At 26.5% G+C, this 25941-nt stretch overlaps 1 protein-coding gene across 1 annotated transcript in view; it reads left to right on the top strand.

Annotated features, from left to right (window-relative positions):
- The first annotated feature begins 275 nt into the window (after positions 1–275).
- The window catches only part of LOC143203131 (uncharacterized), a 183566-nt gene continuing 157900 nt past the window's right edge, over positions 276–25941 (top strand). The window contains exon 1 of the mRNA XM_076415275.1: positions 276–973. The gene's annotated coding sequence lies outside the window, so the exon portion shown is untranslated. The remainder of the gene's footprint in view (positions 974–25941) is intronic.

Below are 25941 nucleotides of genomic sequence, written 5' to 3'. Positions count from 1 at the left end.
CTATTTAAATTCGGCAGTACCAAATTAACACATGTAAACCGACATAAACGTTAATATAATGATTCATAAAGGGTTTTTTCATGAAGGATTAAAAAAATTCAGTTGATTATTGGTACCAAAATGAGGTAGTATTAAAGGTTGCTATTCAATTATAATGATGTCGAGATATCAATAACGCGATGACGATTTCCGGTTAAACCGCATTTACGGAGCCATCGCCGCTGTACCTTTTTCTGAATGACCGATCCGCATAACAGTTCTGTGTGATACTGCAAACCTAACTGACCATCAGGTAACACCGCCAACCTCCACCAACTACACCCAGCTGGTCCATCCACGAAGAAAACACTTTCGATCTCGCCCAGAACTAGAGCAGATCCTTTGGCGTGGTCCGGACGCGAACACAACAGCTCAGTGAACCGCCGACCATCGCCAAGTCAGCACCACGTCCGATCATCCGAGAACCGTCACACCACGTGCGCGAGGACTCGCCGACGAGACGCTGCTGCTGCTGCTGCTGCCTCCTGCTCGTCCTCCCCCTTGTTCGAGAAGAAGACGTTCCCGCGCCGACCGCGACCGGAAGTCGAGGAAATTGTGCCCGAATTTTCTTTCTTTCTTCCGCTCGATCCGCAACATGATTCGGACTTTGCAGTGTTGAGTTACGGAAATATTAGATCAGAAGGTTACCCGTCTGTGCGGCTGTTGTTATCGCCAACCCTTCCAGGATTGATATTTCTCACCGTTTTCGAAAACAAGGATATTTCCGGCAAATTAAAAGACTGTATTAATAAAAACTGAATAGTACCGTGAAATAAAACTGTTAATTGTAGTGGTTATCCGAGACAAAATGACTTTGGTGGTTTTATTTCAATTATAAATTAGTGGACGGCAGTGAATTATCAAGAGAAAAAATTAAGTTCACTCTAGACCGATATCTGGCTTCAGCGCTAGATATTTAATATCGCATAAAAAGGTACGTATATTCATGTATTAGCATATTTAAACTGATTCTGAGAACTATTGAGAACAATATAATGTCTGTGTGATAATGCGTTCCTTGAACAAATTAAGACTAAATTAAATTATGTGGAATGACAATGAGAATTTTAAATTAGATGCAAAACACTGATCTCCTCGCTGAACATCACTTTACACAAGTAGGTAATTAAGGTGATTTTTTTAAAGGTCGTGACAAGAGATCAACAAGCATGTGACTCAGCTTTATTGTTTTGTGCTGCGTTCATCTAAATAATGCGCGTACTTTTGAAATTGATATCGGTGTTTTCGAATTTTTTTTTATAGCTTTGTTTTGTTTCTGCTGACGACCGTTTTGTGGAGCTAAAAATTAGAAATTAAATAACGATGATTAAAGCAATATCATGTTGAAAATAAAGCAAAATAAAACTTGAAGGTTTTCTAGAAAAAGACAGCTTACTCACGATATTCAAGGTACTGTAACTATATCACAAGACGGTTAAAATTTATTACTTCTATCAGAAGTAATATATAAAGTAGAAAAATTTACAAATAATATCGCTAAAAATTTTTACATTTTAAATTTATAATTTATTGATAAAATTATTACACTATGTGGTAAAATATAATTCCTAATTTATGTTAAAATTATAATATTAGTTAAAGCAACAATAACTAAATAATTAAAATGAATATTTTTAATAAAATATGAACAAAAGTTAAGAGATTTTTCAAACATAATCATTTTTATACCTGAATTTATCCACAAAACACAAGATAAATCATGTAATTATAAAACACAAACCTTTTCCTACAAAATTCATTAAATTTTATCAGCAATATATTATTATATAATAAGCCTAAAAATTTTCATATATTTAGTTTTATTTGAATATAAATAATAATAAACAGTCTATTGTAAAACGTCTAAGTTTAAGCTTTCCGACGAAAAATTAGTTAAAATTATTGAATGTATAGGCAACAGATTAATCTAAAATTACTAGAAAGAACCCTATCAACAATTAATACCACGATAGGGTTACTCGTCTATGCGACTGTTGTTGTCTCCAAAGATTAATAACGGCAGTTAAATAAAATATAATTTTGCTTTTTAGTAGTAATATATTTGGTTGTTTCTTGTTTAAAGTCAGTCTACTATAATGTTTTTACATAAATACGAAAATATTTTGATAAAGAATACACTCTGTGTATTTTAATTTAAAAAAAATATGTTACAAAGACATTTTATTATAAGTCTAATAAAAATTATACGATAGTTACAAGGAAAACTGAAATCACTATCTGAAAATAAACACTTGCGCGCAAGCAAATATACTTTTTAACAAGCGAATCCTTCAAAATAACCCTGATGATACAAATTAATGAGATATTTGCATTAAATAAACGTAAAGGTGGTTATAAAATCAAACGAGCCTCATTCAACAGAAAGATTCCCCATTTTCTTTCAGTTATCGTCAACGGGATATACAATTTTTGTTATTAAAATAAATATACCCGTGTAAATTCCGATTGTTAACAACAGGAAAAAGTCATGTGCTGTATAATATTTCGGACGTATTTAATATTTGTACAAAAGAAGTTTCTCCGTATGTGGATGTCAGACATAATCTCAACACACATTAGTATTGTGTTGAGTTTTTAAAAGACAATTTTATATGTGTATATTTCGATTAACTGAGAAGTTCCTAGTCAAGTTAAAAAATATGTTAAGACTAATTTGATGATTCTAGGGATCCTCTGAATTTTTTATTGTTGATGTTATGAGAAAATTGATGTTTCCTCAATTGTTAATATTACTCTGAACAAGATCGTTCTTTCAAAAAGCAACATTATATTTAAATGTATTAATCGACGCTGATTTGTTTAAAAGTGTTATCTTGGCAAAAACCGGAGGTTATCGATGTACGAGATAATGTTTTATTTTTAATTATATTTATTTTAATTTATATTTACTTTTATCTGAATTTTATAATCTATCTATTTTTCAAACTTAATATTAGTTCAATTTCAACATTTTATACTATAAAAAGTGTCTATGCATTTAGTGAATCTTAGTGAGTTTTTATGAAGATTTACGTGATATGGTTGATGATGATGGCTTTTGAGTTTTTCTAATGAAAAATTGAATAGGTTCTGAATGATCAAAAACTTATATTTATAAGAAATTAAATAGGTTCTAGAATATATTAATAACTATTGAAAATACAGAGTTAACAATAAAAATTGTTACATAAAATTATGAAATTTGAAGTGTTGATTTTCCTTTCCAATTCGCTTCCCAGAAATGTTCTCTTGGTGGTCTGTGTAACTTAATAAACTTCTCGAAAATCAAAACATTTGTTAAGAAGTAGTTACTAAAATCTACCTATAAAATTTAATATTTTGATACTATATGCACCCAGTATATATTCAGTGAAATTAGAAGCACTAAAAATCTGTAATATATTTATTTTCTTTAAATGAATTATTATTTAGTCAACTTAAAAGTAAGGTTAATAATTTGATATAATAAAAATGTCAAATTTGTATGCATTTAGTGATTTTCAGTGGTTTTAAATGAGTTAGTGGTTAGTTATGAGTTAGGTGATAATTCAAATGGGTTTTAAATGATCAAAAAAATTATAAGAAATAAATTAGTTTCCAGAATAATTGAGAATAGAAATATACATTTAACATATAAAATATTTAAAGAAATTGATATATGAAGATGCGTGTGATTTCTGGAGATATTTCAAAGAAATATTCCTTTGGTAGTCAGGAAAACTTATATTTGACTTATCTAAAACAAAAACTAAATTAAGACTAAAAAGAAATTTAAAAACTTAAAAAAGTTATTACTATCCTAAAAAAGGTTTTTGCCAAAGTTTCATATTATGGCATTCTCTACTTTTAGTCGAAAATTTATTAAACTAATATCAATAATAAAGTAACTTTTATCCAATCGCTGGTATATTAGATTTTGAACAGTGTCATTGTGTGTGTTTATCCAAATAAAGGTATGCCATGTAAAAATGAATGCTGGTTCCTTAAGACAATGATAACAGTGTTTTGAGAAATATTTTAACATATCAATATTTTTCAGAATAGGTAAATGTTTAATTGACACAAGAAATTATTTGGTGTCGAAATTGTTAATGAACAACATTATAATTACTGCAATTTAATATCTAGGTTCAAAATGTGAATTATTTATGAAAAATCTTATAAAGAAGTAAGAAAATAGGCCGCAAAATTTTAAGAGTAATAATCAAATTTTTATTTAAGTAATTGATGAAGTTGTAGTTTGTAATTAAATGTTGTTTGTAGGTTTTTTTGACTCAGTTTTACAACAAACGTTAGCAGAAAGCTACCTGAATTTCTATTAGTTTTTCGTATTGCCTTTATTATGGTAAAAGATATGACAATAAATAGATTGATTACAAAATGTCAGGCTTGTATTCTTAAAATAATGTTGATACCATATGTTATTTCAGTTTAGAAGCAATATTGATCCTACTGCTTCATGATCTACACAATCTATCATTTTTCGCAGAAAATTGGGATGCAAATAACATTTTATATAAGCAAAATCTATACAAGAAAGTCCACTATCAGTCACAAAACTCTACATTATACCCTACATTATAAGTAATCCTTCAACATATATAGCTATTGATCAGTAAATAATTATAAAATAAAGATCCTTTATGAGATTTGGACTATTTCAGTTTAAGAGCCTAAAACGTTTAAATTCTATATGTTTAATGATTAGCAAAATATATTTTAGCATTACAAAAATACACTTAATTCAAAAAACAAATTAAAAAAAATTAAATTAATAAATTTAAATTAAAATGTTAACTAGTAGTGATTCAATAGTTATTAAATTAATTTTTGTAATACATTTTAAGTTAGCTTATTTGTAGAGTTAAAAACTTTACTTACAATACATAGGACTTTGTGAAAAGCTATTAGATACCGGCAGATAAGGGATTTCTGAAGGAAGGGGTAGGGGAATTCCAAAACACCCTCTTACATATAGTTGTGCTATAATTGACTTAAAACTAAGAAAAACTTGTTTGAAAGAGGAACATTTCATAAAAATAAACAACATAGGTATTCAGCACTAGGTTCTCCAATAGGTTGCTCTTTTATAAACAAATGTGACATGTAAATATAGTGTCCACTTATAAGGATGTGCAAGATAATTAAATATTTTTTCAATAGAGTATTATCCGGAATAAATTTTTAAGGTGCCTATTCATGTATTATAGCGATATATATTGGCAAACATTCATAATAGAAAGTATAAACAATTACACAACTAAAAAAGTTATTAGTAATCTAAAAATTTTTCAGCCAATGTTTCATATTTTGGTATTCTTTACTTTTAGCGAAAATTGACTAAATTAATGTCAGTAATAAAATCATCTTTATCCAATCGCTGGTATATCATATTTTGAACAGCATCAGTGTGTGTGTTTATACAGATAAATGTGTGTCATATAATAGTAAAAGGCTGTTTTCTTAAGCTAATGATAACAGTGTCTTGAGAAACATATTTAACAGATCAATATTAGTTCTCAGAATAGGTAAATGTTTAATTGGCACAAGAAATTAATTTGTGTCACGAAATTGTTAATAACGAATTGTAACACTATAATTATTCTAATTTAATATCTCAGTAAGTTCAAAATGTAAATGTTTTCTTAAGACAGTTTTTTTTGTAAATAGTTCCATTAATTTTCTGATAACTATAGTCGCACTAAAAAGATATTGAACAAAATGTTTGGTTCGCGGCGTTTCCCAATTCGTAACGCGGTTATTATACCCGTCTTCTCCGATCAGTTCTGGTCGATAAATGCTATTTAATTGTCATATAGAAAGCGAACATCCTTTGAATTAGTTTAAAACTGGGTCAATAATTGTCACAAATCAATGCCGATCAAGCGAAGATTTACACGGACCGCGCTCGACCGCTATCTTCATCGGAGCTAATTTAAATTTTAGGATTAAGTCACATTAGAAGATTATTGCATATCGGTTCTTAACTTTCCAAACGTGAGATGGGTGTTGAAAGAAAATCATTTTTCTTTCGATGTTTATTAAGCTTGATATATATGGGTTAACTTGGGCGTATACCATTGTTGTTCATAGTTTAAAGTTAACTCGGATCTGCTGCTTTATTATTTCTCTAGATACAAGATACAAGTTGGAAAAACACTCACAAATAATCTCAGAAAGATCGGTTTAGATTTACGACATAAAATATTAATTCCAATTGTACAAAAGTATTTGAATATAAAGTTAATAGGTTAAGTTAAAATTATTAGAAAAAATGTATATGAAGAATCTATATCACCAACAGGTTACCCGTCTACGTGGCTGTTGTTATCTCCAAGGGGTAATTGATATTTTTATACAGTTATTATTTATAATTTCCAGTCATATGATGAGCAATATAATATTATCACTGAAAATACATTTAATTTAGTATTTAATTAATTCACTGCCACAAAGCGGTATTTATTACCTTTGGTTGTTTATATTTTTAACACATTGGAGACAAACATATAATCTCTGAATTTTGTGCTGTAATTTTAACTAAAACAATGTTTTATTCACGTGTATTCTTTGAAAATATATACATTCATTTGACAACCTTCAAAATGCTTAGTTCCTTCATTTTCTTCAATTTTAAAACATTTAACCTAAAATAAAACTTCTAAATATTTAAATCCCACCGATTATCTGTATGGTTATCGATTTGATTCCATTAACATTACCTACACAACTGAATCCTGTGTTTCTTATGACGCTATGAAACATTATTTATGTTTTAAAACGTCTAAAAATTATTTTTTGAATTCGAATCTTGCGAAGGCATAGTTACAAACGTATGTTTGTGATTGTTTATAATTGTAATCGTACATATGGTAAAGTATAAAATGCGACTTATTATTTCTTACTATTTATTCTTTAAATTTAATTTACTTTCTAATTATTCTAAATACGCCAATAACTAGACTGGGCAAGACCGGATGTCTTTTGGGACTATCTCTGAGTTAGTAAACTCCTAGTTGGTAAAAAGGACTCTAAAATTCTAACAATCCAAATTGACTTGCTAATAATTTTTAATAATATTTTATTTGTTTTAACTTATGAAACATATTGAGTTACCTTATTAATCAAATTTTTTCCTCCAATTTTAGAATCATTAAAACTTTTTTTTAGCTTTTCTTTAGAAAATATGTACGTTTTATTTTCAAATATTATAAGAAAATCAATCAGGATGTTGATATTCTGGAAAAGACGGAGGCAATAGTAAAACTGTTATGTACTTCGAATATTTTTCGTTAGTTTTAACATTAATTGATTTATGTATATTAGAAGCTTATTATTAATCATATGAGATATTTCTGCTGAACAATGACATCGAAACCATCAATCAAAACCGAATCAGCATTTTCTCTTTTTTCCAACACGTCGATAAGTCGCATGGCCGTAACGATTGTAATATCTAATTAGGTGGAACTGCGAGAGAACCTCGAGCAATCTGTATCTCCAGAAATCATCGAGGTCCATTACTATCTGTAACTAACGCTAACGACTTTAGAAACTTTTCTAATTAGTTTCTGTTGGCCTCCGTGTGGACCATGTGGGTGGCGAAATCTCCAATAGAATCGATTTTTTTTCGGCCGTGAAATATTATTAGTGTTCACCTCGTTTAGAAAGATGAAGTTGGTGGACAAAAATATTCGATCAAATATTCTATAACCGAGCAAATATTTTTAACAAGATATATGGCAATATTTCTGAGAATCTAACAATAAAAATATTTGTATATGTAAATTTCTATAAATAATACCTGAGGATGCAGAATATTTTTATTTTGGGAATTATTACAAAAATATTTTGTAATAACGCTGTTGTTTACGAGATAACACCAAAAGCGTAGCCTACGCGTTTTCTCTGTCTTTACGTAGCTGATTCTATGTTGGATACTACCAACGAGCGGTTGAGTCAAAAATGGAATTAATTTACACCTCTGCATGTTTTTATTGTTGAAAAATAAACAGGTCATTGTGCGTTAGAAAATGGTATGTTGGAGATGAAACTATTATCAAGACAATGAAATGGGAACAACAGAAGAAATGTTATATTTACTTTCAAATAATGTATGTAATTTAGTACCCAGTTTTATAAAAAATAAACATGAAGTTATTTGTTATCTACATCAGGAAGTGCTTAATACATATATTTCTTATAAGCTTCTGTACTTTCGAAAACTCTAATAATCATATTATAGAGAGGGAAGGCTGCCAAATTGTAAGAGTAATAGTTTTATAGTCGTAGAGTAATAGTCATATTTTTATTACAATATTTTAATTAAGTAATTGATTAAATTGTAGCTTATAATTAAATATTGTTTGTGGGATATTTTTTGACTTAGTTTTGTTGTAAATATTAGCAGAAAGCCGCCTAAATTTCTATTATTTTATTGTATTAATGTAAAAGATATGATAATAAATAGACTGATGCCAAAATTGTAGACTTATAATCTTGAAATAATATTTGTACCATATGTAATTTCAATTTAGAAGCAGTACTGATCCTCTGCTTCAAGATATACGCTTTCCACATTTTTTTTCAGGGAAAATTGCGATCCAAATAACATTGAAGCAAAATCTATATAAGCAAGTCCACTATCGGTTACAAAACTCTTAAACAGATAATAGGTTTATTGACATAATCTCTCAACATATATAGTTATCGATCAGTAAATAAATTATAAAATAAAGGTCCTTTATGATATTTATAATCACACCCTTTGCGTGATTTGGACTAGTTCAGTTTTAGAGCCAAAAATATTTAATTTCTATACGTACACTTAATATCACACCCTTTGCGTGATTTGGACTAGTTCAGTTTTAGAGCCAAAAATATTTAATTTCTATACGTACACTTAATTAAAAACAAATTAAAATTACCTAAGTAAATTAATTTAAATTGAAATTCTTTACTACATTTAAGTTAGCTATTTTGTAGAGTTAAAAAGTTTTATTAGTATTATTTACAGCACATAGGACTTTGTCAAAAGCTCTTAGCTAACGACCAAAAGGCATTCATAGTAAACTTCTTGTGAGAAAAAGGCAAAGTGGAACTCAAAATACTCTCTTAACTATGGTTTTGCTATAATTGATTTAAAACTAAGAAAAACTTGTCTGGAGAAAGAAATTCGTATTAATATACAGTAGTTTAACGTATATACAATATCAAACGTCAAATATCGTTATTATGCTTGTCCAATAAGTTGTTCTTTTATAAACAAATGGGACATGGAAATTGTGTCCAATTATAAGGATGTGCAAGATAATAAAAATTCTTCTAGTACAGTGTTATCCGGAATAAAGTTTTAAGGTGCCTATTAACGTAATATAGCGATATCTGTTGGCAAACAATCATAATAGAAAGTATAAACAATTGCGAAATGACCTAACCTAAAAAAACTCGATGATTTTGAATTTTCTGTTCATCAAACTCGCGATTTCATAGCTTGTCAAGAAAAAAAGAAGAGTTTTCGGTAATATATTGTGACTGTAGTGTATTGTACAGCTCGAACGTTAAAAGTCTTAGTAGTCCAGAAGAACTATTCACATCGACCCTAAATCCAAATTTTCATGCTCATAAAGTCTTGCTGTAATTATGAGGGGACCATCAAGCTGTACTATATTAGGATCTTCTAAAACCGCATAAAACTTTTAGTGTTGATATCTAAGGACGTCAACTGAAAAAATTTAACAACATATTGTTGCAAACAAATCCAATAATAGCGCCCAACAGACACAAACATACTACTGCACAATAACGCACAGTTACATGTTAAAAAAGCTGAAAATTTTTTGATAAATGACATTTTAAAGTTAAAAATCGATCACAGTTTCTTATGGAAGTGACGAAGACTTTCTAAGTCCACGTTAGAACAAACCATTAGTTAATGTACACCAATTTTTGCAGAATTTTTAAGTGACTTGTAGCATTAGCAATAAAAAGAACCTCGAAACTATAATAGCACACCAACATAGCAAACAAAATCTGAAGAAACCGGATATCTGATGACCGGATTCTTTAATGTCAACCCGTATACCGACTATTACCGAGGATATCTCGATATATATTGCACAAATATTGTTAAATATCTGTTGTTCGGTAGTACGCAACGTTCGATGACAGATGAACCGACCATTTAATTAGATTGCCAAACTATCGATCGTTATATCGACGCTTATTACATAAAACGAAACATGATCGAAATATATTTTAAATTATTCGGTGAACCGCAATCATTAACCTGTATAAATCCGGCGAGACCAAACCGACTATTAATAACGTCGAGCCGATACTTTTATAAATCAATACGACTATTAGAGACCGTTCTTTTTTACCTCGGGTTAAATTTTGAGTAGCAATTTCACCGGAAACTCATGCGTCCGTTTGATTTATGGTAAAACATTTTCGATAATGGTCTTAATGTCTTCGAAAATCTGATTTTCATGGCGGCGCTGTTTTTTTCATCGCGTTATTTATTGTTTTGGATAAATGGCGAACGGGTACGGCGTGGTCCGATAAATCAGGTTCAGTTTTGAACATGTTAACGGGTTTATTTATTATTATTATTGGAGGATTAACATCATCAACGTTATATTTTATTTATTACGTTTATTATGTTTTTAGTAATTTGAAAAAATGGTGAAGGTGCCTCTATATCAGCTCAACATTCTTCAAGTAATACCAACTTCAATTACAAAATGTTACTTAAAGTTTGTTACTCAATATATACAGATGCTAATGTACAACATCTAGGTTCACCACAGTCTATATCAATCAAAAAGATTTTCAGCTACGTATATTTCAGCAGAAGCATAGCCAGAACATAATTGAACTGTTATGGAGTAGATATTTTGGTACTTATTCAGACACCCTACGAATATAATCCGCGAAGAATTACAGCTATTTTAAAAAGCAACTAGTGACTCAAAACCTTATTGTTTAATAAATATTTTGTATATGCCACCTATTCATATTGTCTTGTCCAGCCCTTGTATGTAATAATCTTGTATTGAAATACATAACATTAAAGGACATTGAAGAATAAAGTTAAGTGTTTTTTCTAGTTGGACTTGACTTAAACTTAACTGGATGGTGCTAAATAACCTAAATGGTAATTATCTGTATATATATCTCGATAAGCTATATATATATATATATATATATATATATATATATATATATATATATATATATATATATATATATATATATATATATATAGAAATAGAATAATTAGAAAGTAAATTAAATTTAAAGAATAAATAGTAAGAAATAATAAGTCGCATTTTATACTTTACCATATGAACGATTACAATTATAAACAATCACAAGCATACGTTTGTAACTATGCTTTGTCTCATATTGTCTTGTCCAGCCCTTGTATGTAACAATCTTGTATTGAAATACATAACATTAAAGTACATTGAAGAATAAAGTTAAGTATCTTTTCTAGTTGGGCTTAACTTAAACTTAACTGGATGGTGCTAAATAACCTAAATGGTAATTATTGTATATATATCTCGATAAGCTATATATATATATATATATATATATATATATATATATATATATATATATATAGAAATAGAATAATTAGAAAGTAAATTAAATTTAAAGAATAAATAGTAAGAAATAATAAGTCGCATTTTATACTTTACCATATGAACGATTACAATTATAAACAATCACAAGCATACGTTTGTAACTATGCTTTGTCTCATATTGTCTTGTCCAGCCCTTGTATGTAACAATTTTTTATTGAAATACATAACATTAAAGTACATTGAAGAATAAAGTTAAGTGTTTTTTCTAGTTGGGCTTAACTTAAACTTAACTGGATGGTGCTAAATAACCTAAATGGTAATTATCTGTATATATATCTCGATAAGCTATATATATATATATATATATATATATATATATATATATATATATATATATATATATATATATATATATATATATATATATATATATATAGAAATAGAATAATTAGAAAGTAAATTAAATTTAAAGAATAAATAGTAAGAAATAATAAGTCGCATTTTATACTTTACCATATGAACGATTACAATTATAAACAATCACAAGCATACGTTTGTAACTATGCTTTGTCTCATATTGTCTTGTCCAGCCCTTGTATGTAACAATTTTTTATTGAAATACATAACATTAAAGTACATTGAAGAATAAAGTTAAGTGTTTTTTCTAGTTGGGCTTAACTTAAACTTAACTGGATGGTGCTAAATAACCTAAATGGTAATTATCTGTATATATATCTCGATAAGCTATATATATATATATATATATATATATATATATATATATATATATATATATATATATATAGAAATAGAATAATTAGAAAGTAAATTAAATTTAAAGAATAAATAGTAAGAAATAATAAGTCGCATTTTATACTTTACCATATGAACGATTACAATTATAAACAATCACAAGCATACGTTTGTAACTATGCTTTGTCTCATATTGTCTTGTCCAGCCCTTGTATGTAATAATCTTGTATTGAAATACATAACATTAAAGTACATTGAAGAATAAAGTTAAGTGTTTTTTCTAGTTGGACTTGACTTAAACTTAACTGGATGGTGCTAAATAACCTAAATGGTAATTATCTGTATATATATCTCGATAAGCTATATATATATATATATATATATATATATATATATATATATATATATATATAGAAATAGAATAATTAGAAAGTAAATTAAATTTAAAGAATAAATAGTAAGAAATAATAAGTCGCATTTTATACTTTACCATATGAACGATTACAATTATAAACAATCACAAGCATACGTTTGTAACTATGCTTTGTCTCATATTGTCTTGTCCAGCCCTTGTATGTAACAATTTTTTATTGAAATACATAACATTAAAGTACATTGAAGAATAAAGTTAAGTGTTTTTTCTAGTTGGGCTTAACTTAAACTTAACTGGATGGTGCTAAATAACCTAAATGGTAATTATCTGTATATATATCTCGATAAGCTATATATATATATATATATATATATATATATATATATATATATATATATAGAAATAGAATAATTAGAAAGTAAATTAAATTTAAAGAATAAATAGTAAGAAATAATAAGTCGCATTTTATACTTTACCATATGAACGATTACAATTATAAACAATCACAAGCATACGTTTGTAACTATGCTTTGTCTCATATTGTCTTGTCCAGCCCTTGTATGTAACAATTTTTTATTGAAATACATAACATTAAAGTACATTGAAGAATAAAGTTAAGTGTTTTTTCTAGTTGGGCTTAACTTAAACTTAACTGGATGGTGCTAAATAACCTAAATGGTAATTATCTGTATATATATCTCGATAAGCTATATATATATATATATATATATATATATATATATATATATATATATATATATATATATATATATATATATATATATATATATATATATATAGAAATAGAATAATTAGAAAGTAAATTAAATTTAAAGAATAAATAGTAAGAAATAATAAGTCGCATTTTATACTTTACCATATGAACGATTACAATTATAAACAATCACAAGCATACGTTTGTAACTATGCTTTGTCTCATATTGTCTTGTCCAGCCCTTGTATGTAACAATTTTTTATTGAAATACATAACATTAAAGTACATTGAAGAATAAAGTTAAGTGTTTTTTCTAGTTGGGCTTAACTTAAACTTAACTGGATGGTGCTAAATAACCTAAATGGTAATTATCTGTATATATATCTCGATAAGCTATATATATATATATATATATATATATATATATATATATATATATATATATATATAGAAATAGAATAATTAGAAAGTAAATTAAATTTAAAGAATAAATAGTAAGAAATAATAAGTCGCATTTTATACTTTACCATATGAACGATTACAATTATAAACAATCACAAGCATACGTTTGTAACTATGCTTTGTCTCATATTGTCTTGTCCAGCCCTTGTATGTAACAATTTTTTATTGAAATACATAACATTAAAGTACATTGAAGAATAAAGTTAAGTGTTTTTTCTAGTTGGACTTGACTTAAACTTAACTGGATGGTGCTAAATAACCTAAATGGTAATTATCTGTATATATATCTCGATAAGCTATATATATATATATATATATATATATATATATATATATATATATATATATAGAAATAGAATAATTAGAAAGTAAATTAAATTTAAAGAATAAATAGTAAGAAATAATAAGTCGCATTTTATACTTTACCATATGAACGATTACAATTATAAACAATCACAAGCATACGTTTGTAACTATGCTTTGTCTCATATTGTCTTGTCCAGCCCTTGTATGTAACAATTTTTTATTGAAATACATAACATTAAAGTACATTGAAGAATAAAGTTAAGTGTTTTTTCTAGTTGGGCTTAACTTAAACTTAACTGGATGGTGCTAAATAACCTAAATGGTAATTATCTGTATATATATCTCGATAAGCTATATATATATATATATATATATATATATATATATATATATATATATATATATATATATATAGAAATAGAATAATTAGAAAGTAAATTAAATTTAAAGAATAAATAGTAAGAAATAATAAGTCGCATTTTATACTTTACCATATGAACGATTACAATTATAAACAATCACAAGCATACGTTTGTAACTATGCTTTGTCTCATATTGTCTTGTCCAGCCCTTGTATGTAACAATTTTTTATTGAAATACATAACATTAAAGTACATTGAAGAATAAAGTTAAGTGTTTTTTCTAGTTGGACTTGACTTAAACTTAACTGGATGGTGCTAAATAACCTAAATGGTAATTATCTGTATATATATCTCGATAAGCTATATATATATATATATATATATATATATATATATATATATAGAAATAGAATAATTAGAAAGTAAATTAAATTTAAAGAATAAATAGTAAGAAATAATAAGTCGCATTTTATACTTTACCATATGAACGATTACAATTATAAACAATCACAAGCATACGTTTGTAACTATGCTTTGTCTCATATTGTCTTGTCCAGCCCTTGTATGTAACAATTTTTTATTGAAATACATAACATTAAAGTACATTGAAGAATAAAGTTAAGTGTTTTTTCTAGTTGGACTTGACTTAAACTTAACTGGATGGTGCTAAATAACCTAAATGGTAATTATCTGTATATATATCTCGATAAGCTATATATATATATATATATATATATATATATATATATATATAGAAATAGAATAATTAGAAAGTAAATTAAATTTAAAGAATAAATAGTAAGAAATAATAAGTCGCATTTTATACTTTACCATATGAACGATTACAATTATAAACAATCACAAGCATACGTTTGTAACTATGCTTTGTCTCATATTGTCTTGTCCAGCCCTTGTATGTAACAATTTTTTATTGAAATACATAACATTAAAGTACATTGAAGAATAAAGTTAAGTGTTTTTTCTAGTTGGACTTGACTTAAACTTAACTGGATGGTGCTAAATAACCTAAATGGTAATTATCTGTATATATATCTCGATAAGCTATATATATATATATATATATATATATATATATATATATAGAAATAGAATAATTAGAAAGTAAATTAAATTTAAAGAATAAATAGTAAGAAATAATAAGTCGCATTTTATACTTTACCATATGAACGATTACAATTATAAACAATCACAAGCATACGTTTGTAACTATGCTTTGTCTCATATTGTCTTGTCCAGCCCTTGTATGTAACAATTTTTTATTGAAATACATAACATTAAAGTACATTGAAGAATAAAGTTAAGTGTTTTTTCTAGTTGGACTTGACTTAAACTTAACTGGATGGTGCTAAATAACCTAAATGGTAATTATCTGTATATATATCTCGATAAGCTATATATATATATATATATATATATATATATATATATATATATATATAGAAATAGAATAATTAGAAAGTAAATTAAATTTAAAGAATAAATAGTAAGAAATAATAAGTCGCATTTTATACTTTACCATATGAACGATTACAATTATAAACAATCACAAGCATACGTTTGTAACTATGCTTTGTCTCATATTGTCTTGTCCAGCCCTTGTATGTAACAATTTTTTATTGAAATACATAACATTAAAGTACATTGAAGAATAAAGTTAAGTGTTTTTTCTAGTTGGACTTGACTTAAACTTAACTGGATGGTGCTAAATAACCTAAATGGTAATTATCTGTATATATATCTCGATAAGCTATATATATATATATATATATATATATATATATATATATATATATATAGAAATAGAATAATTAGAAAGTAAATTAAATTTAAAGAATAAATAGTAAGAAATAATAAGTCGCATTTTATACTTTACCATATGAACGATTACAATTATAAACAATCACAAGCATACGTTTGTAACTATGCTTTGTCTCATATTGTCTTGTCCAGCCCTTGTATGTAACAATTTTTTATTGAAATACATAACATTAAAGTACATTGAAGAATAAAGTTAAGTGTTTTTTCTAGTTGGGCTTAACTTAAACTTAACTGGATGGTGCTAAATAACCTAAATGGTAATTATCTGTATATATATCTCGATAAGCTATATATATATATATATATATATATATATATATATATATATATATATATATATATATAGAAATAGAATAATTAGAAAGTAAATTAAATTTAAAGAATAAATAGTAAGAAATAATAAGTCGCATTTTATACTTTACCATATGAACGATTACAATTATAAACAATCACAAGCATACGTTTGTAACTATGCTTTGTCTCATATTGTCTTGTCCAGCCCTTGTATGTAACAATTTTTTATTGAAATACATAACATTAAAGTACATTGAAGAATAAAGTTAAGTGTTTTTTCTAGTTGGGCTTAACTTAAACTTAACTGGATGGTGCTAAATAACCTAAATGGTAATTATCTGTATATATATCTCGATAAGCTATATATATATATATATATATATATATATATATATATATATATATATATAGAAATAGAATAATTAGAAAGTAAATTAAATTTAAAGAATAAATAGTAAGAAATAATAAGTCGCATTTTATACTTTACCATATGAACGATTACAATTATAAACAATCACAAGCATACGTTTGTAACTATGCTTTGTCTCATATTGTCTTGTCCAGCCCTTGTATGTAACAATTTTTTATTGAAATACATAACATTAAAGTACATTGAAGAATAAAGTTAAGTGTTTTTTCTAGTTGGGCTTAACTTAAACTTAACTGGATGGTGCTAAATAACCTAAATGGTAATTATCTGTATATATATCTCGATAAGCTATATATATATATATATATATATATATATATATATATATAGAAATAGAATAATTAGAAAGTAAATTAAATTTAAAGAATAAATAGTAAGAAATAATAAGTCGCATTTTATACTTTACCATATGAACGATTACAATTATAAACAATCACAAGCATACGTTTGTAACTATGCTTTGTCTCATATTGTCTTGTCCAGCCCTTGTATGTAACAATTTTTTATTGAAATACATAACATTAAAGTACATTGAAGAATAAAGTTAAGTGTTTTTTCTAGTTGGGCTTAACTTAAACTTAACTGGATGGTGCTAAATAACCTAAATGGTAATTATCTGTATATATATCTCGATAAGCTATATATATATATATATATATATATATATATATATATATATATATATATATAGAAATAGAATAATTAGAAAGTAAATTAAATTTAAAGTATAAATAGTAAGAAATAATAAGTCGCATTTTATACATTACCATATGAACGATTACAATTATAAACAATCACAAGCATACGTTTGTAACTATGCTTTGTCTCATATTGTCTTGTCCAGCCCTTGTATGTAACAATTTTTTATTGAAATACATAACATTAAAGTACATTGAAGAATAAAGTTAAGTGTTTTTTCTAGTTGGGCTTAACTTAAACTTAACTGGATGGTGCTAAATAACCTAAATGGTAATTATCTGTATATATATCTCGATAAGCTATATATGTATATATATATATATATATATATATATATATATATAGAAATAGAATAATTAGAAAGTAAATTAAATTTAAAGAATAAATAGTAAGAAATAATAAGTCGCATTTTATACTTTACCATATGAACGATTACAATTATAAACAATCACAAGCATACGTTTGTAACTATGCTTTGTCTCATATTGTCTTGTCCAGCCCTTGTATGTAACAATTTTTTATTGAAATACATAACATTAAAGTACATTGAAGAATAAAGTTAAGTGTTTTTTCTAGTTGGGCTTAACTTAAACTTAACTGGATGGTGCTAAATAACCTAAATGGTAATTATCTGTATATATATCTCGATACTCTATATATATATATATATATATATATATATATATATATATATATATATATATATATATATAGAAATAGAATAATTAGAAAGTAAATTAAATTTAAAGAATAAATAGTAAGAAATAATAAGTCGCATTTTATACTTTACCATATGAACGATTACAATTATAAACAATCACAAGCATACGTTTGTAACTATGCTTTGTCTCATATTGTCTTGTCCAGCCCTTGTATGTAACAATTTTTTATTGAAATACATAACATTAAAGTACATTGAAGAATAAAGTTAAGTGTTTTTTCTAGTTGGGCTTAACTTAAACTTAACTGGATGGTGCTAAATAACCTAAATGGTAATTATCTGTATATATATCTCGATAAGCTATATATATATATATATATATATATATATATATATATATATATAGAAATAGAATAATTAGAAAGTAAATTAAATTTAAAGAATAAATAGTAAGAAATAATAAGTCGCATTTTATACTTTACCATATGAACGATTACAATTATAAACAATCACAAGCATACGTTTGTAACTATGCTTTGTCTCATATTGTCTTGTCCAGCCCTTGTATGTAACAATTTTTTATTGAAATACATAACATTAAAGTACATTGAAGAATAAAGTTAAGTGTTTTTTCTAGTTGGGCTTAACTTAAACTTAACTGGATGGTGCTAAATAACCTAAATGGTAATTATCTGTATATATATCTCGATAAGCTATATATATATATATATATATATATATATATATATAGAAATAGAATAATTAGAAAGTAAATTAAATTTAAAGAATAAATAGTAAGAAATAATAAGTCGCATTTTATACTTTACCATATGAACGATTACAATTATAAACAATCACAAGCATACGTTTGTAACTATGCTTTGTCTCATATTGTCTTGTCCAGCCCTTGTATGTAACAATTTTTTATTGAAATACATAACATTAAAGTAAATTGAAGAATAAAGTTAAGTGTTTTTTCTAGTTGGACTTGACTTAAACTTAACTGGATGGTGCTAAATAACCTAAATGGTAATTATCTGTATATATATCTCGATAAGCTATATATATATATATATATATATATATATATATATAGAAATAGAATAATTAGAAAGTAAATTAAATTTAAAGAATAAATAGTAAGAAATAATAAGTCGCATTTTATACTTTACCATATGAACGATTACAATTATAAACAATCACAAGCATACGTTTGTAACTATGCTTTGTCTCATATTGTCTTGTCCAGCCCTTGTATGTAACAATTTTTTATTGAAATACATAACATTAAAGTACATTGAAGAATAAAGTTAAGTGTTTTTTCTAGTTGGGCTTAACTTAAACTTAACTGGATGGTGCTAAATAACCTAAATGGTAATTATCTGTATATATATCTCGATAAGCTATATATATATATATATATATATATATATATATATATATATATATATAGAAATAGAATAATTAGAAAGTAAATTAAATTTAAAGAATAAATAGTAAGAAATAATAAGTCGCATTTTATACTTTACCATATGAACGATTACAATTATAAACAATCACAAGCATACGTTTGTAACTATGCTTTGTCTCATATTGTCTTGTCCAGCCCTTGTATGTAACAATTTTTTATTGAAATACATAACATTAAAGTACATTGAAGAATAAAGTTAAGTGTTTTTTCTAGTTGGGCTTAACTTAAACTTAACTGGATGGTGCTAAATAACCTAAATGGTAATTATCTGTATATATATCTCGATAAGCTATATATATATATATATATATATAGAAATAGAATAATTAGAAAGTAAATTAAATTTAAAGAATAAATAGTAAGAAATAATAAGTCGCATTTTATACTTTACCATATGAACGATTACAATTATAAACAATCACAAGCATACGTTTGTAACTATGCTTTGTCTCATATTGTCTTGTCCAGCCCTTGTATGTAACAATTTTTTATTGAAATACATAACATTAAAGTACATTGAAGAATAAAGTTAAGTGTTTTTTCTAGTTGGGCTTAACTTAAACTTAACTGGATGGTGCTAAATAACCTAAATGGTAATTATCTGTATATATATCTCGATAAGCTATATATATATATATATATATATATATATATATAGAAATAGAATAATTAGAAAGTAAATTAAATTTAAAGAATAAATAGTAAGAAATAATAAGTCGCATTTTATACTTTACCATATGAACGATTACAATTATAAACAATCACAAGCATACGTTTGTAACTATGCTTTGTCTCATATTGTCTTGTCCAGCCCTTGTATGTAACAATTTTTTATTGAAATACATAACATTAAAGTACATTGAAGAATAAAGTTAAGTGTTTTTTCTAGTTGGGCTTAACTTAAACTTAACTGGATGGTGCTAAATAACCTAAATGGTAATTATCTGTATATATATCTCGATAAGCTATATATATATATATATATATATATATATATAGAAATAGAATAATTAGAAAGTAAATTAAATTTAAAGAATAAATAGTAAGAAATAATAAGTCGCATTTTATACTTTACCATATGAACGATTACAATTATAAACAATCACAAGCATACGTTTGTAACTATGCTTTGTCTCATATTGTCTTGTCCAGCCCTTGTATGTAACAATTTTTTATTGAAATACATAACATTAAAGTACATTGAAGAATAAAGTTAAGTGTTTTTTCTAGTTGGGCTTAACTTAAACTTAACTGGATGGTGCTAAATAACCTAAATGGTAATTATCTGTATATATATCTCGATAAGCTATATATATATATATATATATATATATATATATATATAGAAATAGAATAATTAGAAAGTAAATTAAATTTAAAGAATAAATAGTAAGAAATAATAAGTCGCATTTTATACTTTACCATATGAACGATTACAATTATAAACAATCACAAGCATACGTTTGTAACTATGCTTTGTCTCATATTGTCTTGTCCAGCCCTTGCATGTAACAATCTTGTATTGAAATACATAACATTAAAGTACATTGAAGAATAAAGTTAAGTATCTTTTCTAGTTGGGCTTAACTTAAACTTAACTGGATGGTGCTAAATAACCTAAATGGTAATTATTGTATATATATCTCGATAAGCTATATATATATATATATATATATATATATATATATATATATATATATATATATATATATAGAAATAGAATAATTAGAAAGTAAATTAAATTTAAAGAATAAATAGTAAGAAATAATAAGTCGCATTTTATACTTTACCATATGAACGATTACAATTATAAACAATCACAAGCATACGTTTGTAACTATGCTTTGTCTCATATTGTCTTGTCCAGCCCTTGTATGTAACAATTTTTTATTGAAATACATAACATTAAAGTACATTGAAGAATAAAGTTAAGTAACTTAACTGGATGGTGTTAAATAACCTAAATGGTAATTATATGTATATATCTCGATAAGCTATATATATATATATATATATATATATATATATATATATATATATATATATATATATATATATATATATATATATATTGGTTAAAATGCCAATTATTTATTATTTATATTAATATAAAAAACTGTTAAATCGCCGAATATAGTTCATAGACAATTCTCTAAATAAATCAGTTAAATCAACAGTTTCTAATTTACGATTTTTGAGTAATTCAGAATATACCTGTGCTAATAAAAATAAATCTGGATTCATTACAGTACGTCTGATGGAAAAAGTTCTTCAGTTAAATGGGCAGCCGGAAAACAATGTTCAAAAGGTTCAGGTTTGCCAAGAAAAGATCGCTTTAGAAGAAAATTGATGATGTGTATATTTAGTCACCACTACCACCATGATGTGTATATTTATGATGATGATGCATTCTTGTGTTACAGTACATTGACAGTAATGATAAATTTCATAAAAAAGTTTTTTTAGCTGACCCAAATACTTAATAATAAATAATGAAACCAAAGAATAATGTAAAATAATAAATTAATAAATGTGTTACATATTAAGGGCTTGTATCAATGTAAACAACAGTTGCACAAAATAACATATCAGTTAAATTCGATGGGTTCAACGTTTCTCTAGAAAAAATATCAGTTTTTAATTTAATATTATTGTATTATTCGATTTTCGACATTCATTAGTGTTATTTGATTTGAAAAAATTGTTGCTGAAGCCCACCAACTATGCACAAAAAATTGAAAACATAATTATAGTATATATAATTATAAATTAATACCTAAAGACAAAGAAACATATGCAAATCAGAAAATAATCCAATATTGAACGTAAAAATACACATACAGTACACATTTCTATAGATAAAATAACAGTGTTTAATTTAATATAATTGAATTATTCAGTTTTCGACATTCATTACTGTTGTGTTATTCCAAGCTTCACAAATTAATACGCAAAGGTAAATATGCTATTCTGAGAATAATCCAGTATTGAACGCAACAATACACAAAAAAAATCGAAGTTGGAAATATTTTTTGGGAAACAGTTTTTTTCAGAAAAGATCACATCATTGTAGCATGACGTTTCTTCAATACAAAATTTTAACAGTCAAATTCAATCACTGATTTTATCACCATATTTATACTCTGCATTAATATTTTTCGGCGGTTTTTTCAACCGAGAATGAGAATTTCAAAAGTTTAAGTATATAACTCAGATTTTAAAATATACATTGATGGAAATTATATAATTAAGACGACTTCAAGAACTTATTGTTACAACCTATAATGATAGTAGATTGCCCCCCTCTTGTATCAATATCAACATTTCATTATACAGTACAAAATAACAAAATAAAATTTAAACGGTTCATAAAACCTATTAATTATTTTAAATAATTATCCAAAAATATTTTGAAAACAAACTTATAGTCAAACTTCAGTAGAGAGGTTGAAACTTCATAAATAAAATCCAAACACAACTAAAAATTTGCTAACTCTAGACATCCGCTGGTGGTGTGGATAAACACTAATTTGGTATAGGAAAAAAGAATGCCTTACACATATGTCACCATTAAGTAATATCCTTCTGCCTTTTTTGTAACCAGCATTTCCCCGATGATTCCAAATGGTTCTTTGTGCAATGTTTACCTGATGGGTAATAAAGGCAGTGTTTCTAAATTCAAATTTCTAACCACTGCACCAACTGTTATTAATTTGATCTTACAGTGATATAACCATAAATACTGTTCAGATTCTCAACTTCTCACCTGCTTTTTTATCCTCATCCAAGAAAAACTAGAAAATATAATGTATTTTTTCTTCATTGTGTCTGTTTTTACTTGATTTCAAGCATCACTGAATCAAACATTCAGAAAACTGTCAAATATGTTTTTATAGTACAAAATGTCAGACCTGTAATGTTATTTAGAACATAAAATCGTCTTAAAACAAAAATAAGTTTCTTGAAGGAAGCAAGGTTTTAATAAATATAAAATTCTTTCATCTAAAACTTCTGGACAAGGAGTAATAACCGTAAGAAAAATGTTTAACATTGTAAGCTAATTAAATATACGCCTGTCCTAAATCCGAAATTGTTTTTCTGAATAACGTATCTAGGTATACTAATCCTCTTAAGACACAAATGTATTTCTGGAAGGGAGAAAAATATAATAAATATAAAACTCTTTCATCTTAAACCTCCGGACAAGGAGTAATAACCTAAAGATAACTTTTTAACATTGTAATCGAAATTAATGAACCAAATAAACTCTTTATTAAATAACTACGTTTTGATATATCTCATTAAAATGTATCTCGAACCCAATCGGCACCCGTTTTTCGTTCTGTACGATGATTTATCAGCCAATTTAGTTATCTCCAACATAGATTTATTGCCCCTGTCGATCTACAAATAGGCGCATACCGAAGTTGCTTAAATTGGTATAATTATGTCCGCGTGTTGACCAAGTGTCAGGTTTTACACTATCGAATTTGAATAAAATATAGATTTATTTCGGTCTAGGTTGGGCAATAGAGAAGATTACACTATCACGGTGATTAGGACTTGAATGGGATCGTTTCACTCTCGTTTTATATTAGATTTAGTTTCTTGATAGAGGAGTTTTGAATTAATCTACGTTCTTGGTTGAATGACCAATTAGTACTGATTTTAATAAAATGGTTATAAATAAAATTCAGAAGTTTATGTTTAATGTTTATAATGTAATGGAGCAATGTAATAGAATTGTACTTTAAGTTATTGATTCATGTAAGAAATAATTTTCTTCCTTAGTAAATAAAATACAAACATTTAAGAAAACGTTATATCGGTAACTATTTTGATAATATTCAGGGTATTACAACGGTGATACAATAACATTCCTCCATAAACTACGTCATCAAGATACTCGTCGGCAGACTCTAAGAAACTATATGATTTCCAGTCAAGGCACCGGTCTGTCTATCCAAAAAGTGTGCATCTCAGCATTTTCATCGCCCTGTACCGACACCACGTCTACGTCGATTAGCGAATGAGTTATTGGGTGCCATCTACGTAATTCGTCAATAATGCTGTTCTCTATTATCTTACATTCGGCCATCCCGAACTCAGTTCTGTCCTCAGAACAGTAAAAGCATAACACAGATCAGTTTTGGACATGACAACTTAATTACGTATATTTCGTCAAAACGCTGGCTCAAAAGTCAACCATTGGAACTATTTCAAAATTGCAATAATATTCTGGACAACTACTAATACCATACCGCTGAAAGCTTGACCAAGATCTTGCCATCTTTGTCCGTTCATCCGTCCTGAACAAACAAACTGTCGCCAGTCATACTTAATTATTAAGTTTTATCAAAAACGTTTAGTATTCATTAAATAAAAGGCATTTTCAATATTTCCTTTTATAAATATCAAATATTTCATCTGTATTGACCGCAAATGCCTCCTTGACAGCTATGCCATTCAACTCATTCAATTCAATGCAAGGCATTCATCGATTCTGGACTTGATATTTATATACCCCATGTCCATCCTGACTCCGTATAGCTACTGGTATGACCTCCTTCGGTCCTGCCCAATTTCTCTTGAGTTCTTGCTCATCAATGACTACTGCTCTTATAATGGCATAATACCGATCTGGTCCTAGAGGTCGCGTACGCAATTTTCGAACCATCAATTTTTGCTCCTTAAATGACGCTAATTTCGCATTCTCTGAACAAGCACAAGCTTCACAAGTCATCAAGTCCAAATTCGCTTCTTCCTCACGAAGATCGTTTATAATCTTGATCTCTACCAATCAGGTGTCCATCATTAGCACAATCATATAACTCTGTCTGTATGAATAAACTTCAATAGATCGTGAATAATCAAATACATATCTATCAAATATCACCAAATCAAAATACTTCACATCAAACTAACATATTCTTGTCATTTAAAATT

Source organism: Rhynchophorus ferrugineus, unplaced genomic scaffold (genome assembly GCF_030347505.1).
Source record: "Rhynchophorus ferrugineus isolate W39M unplaced genomic scaffold, kcgeb_rfMv2 rfM1, whole genome shotgun sequence".
NCBI lineage: Eukaryota > Metazoa > Arthropoda > Insecta > Coleoptera > Curculionidae > Rhynchophorus > Rhynchophorus ferrugineus.
The sequence above is the reverse complement of the archived record's forward strand: the minus strand, read 5'-3'. Positions and strand labels throughout refer to the sequence as shown.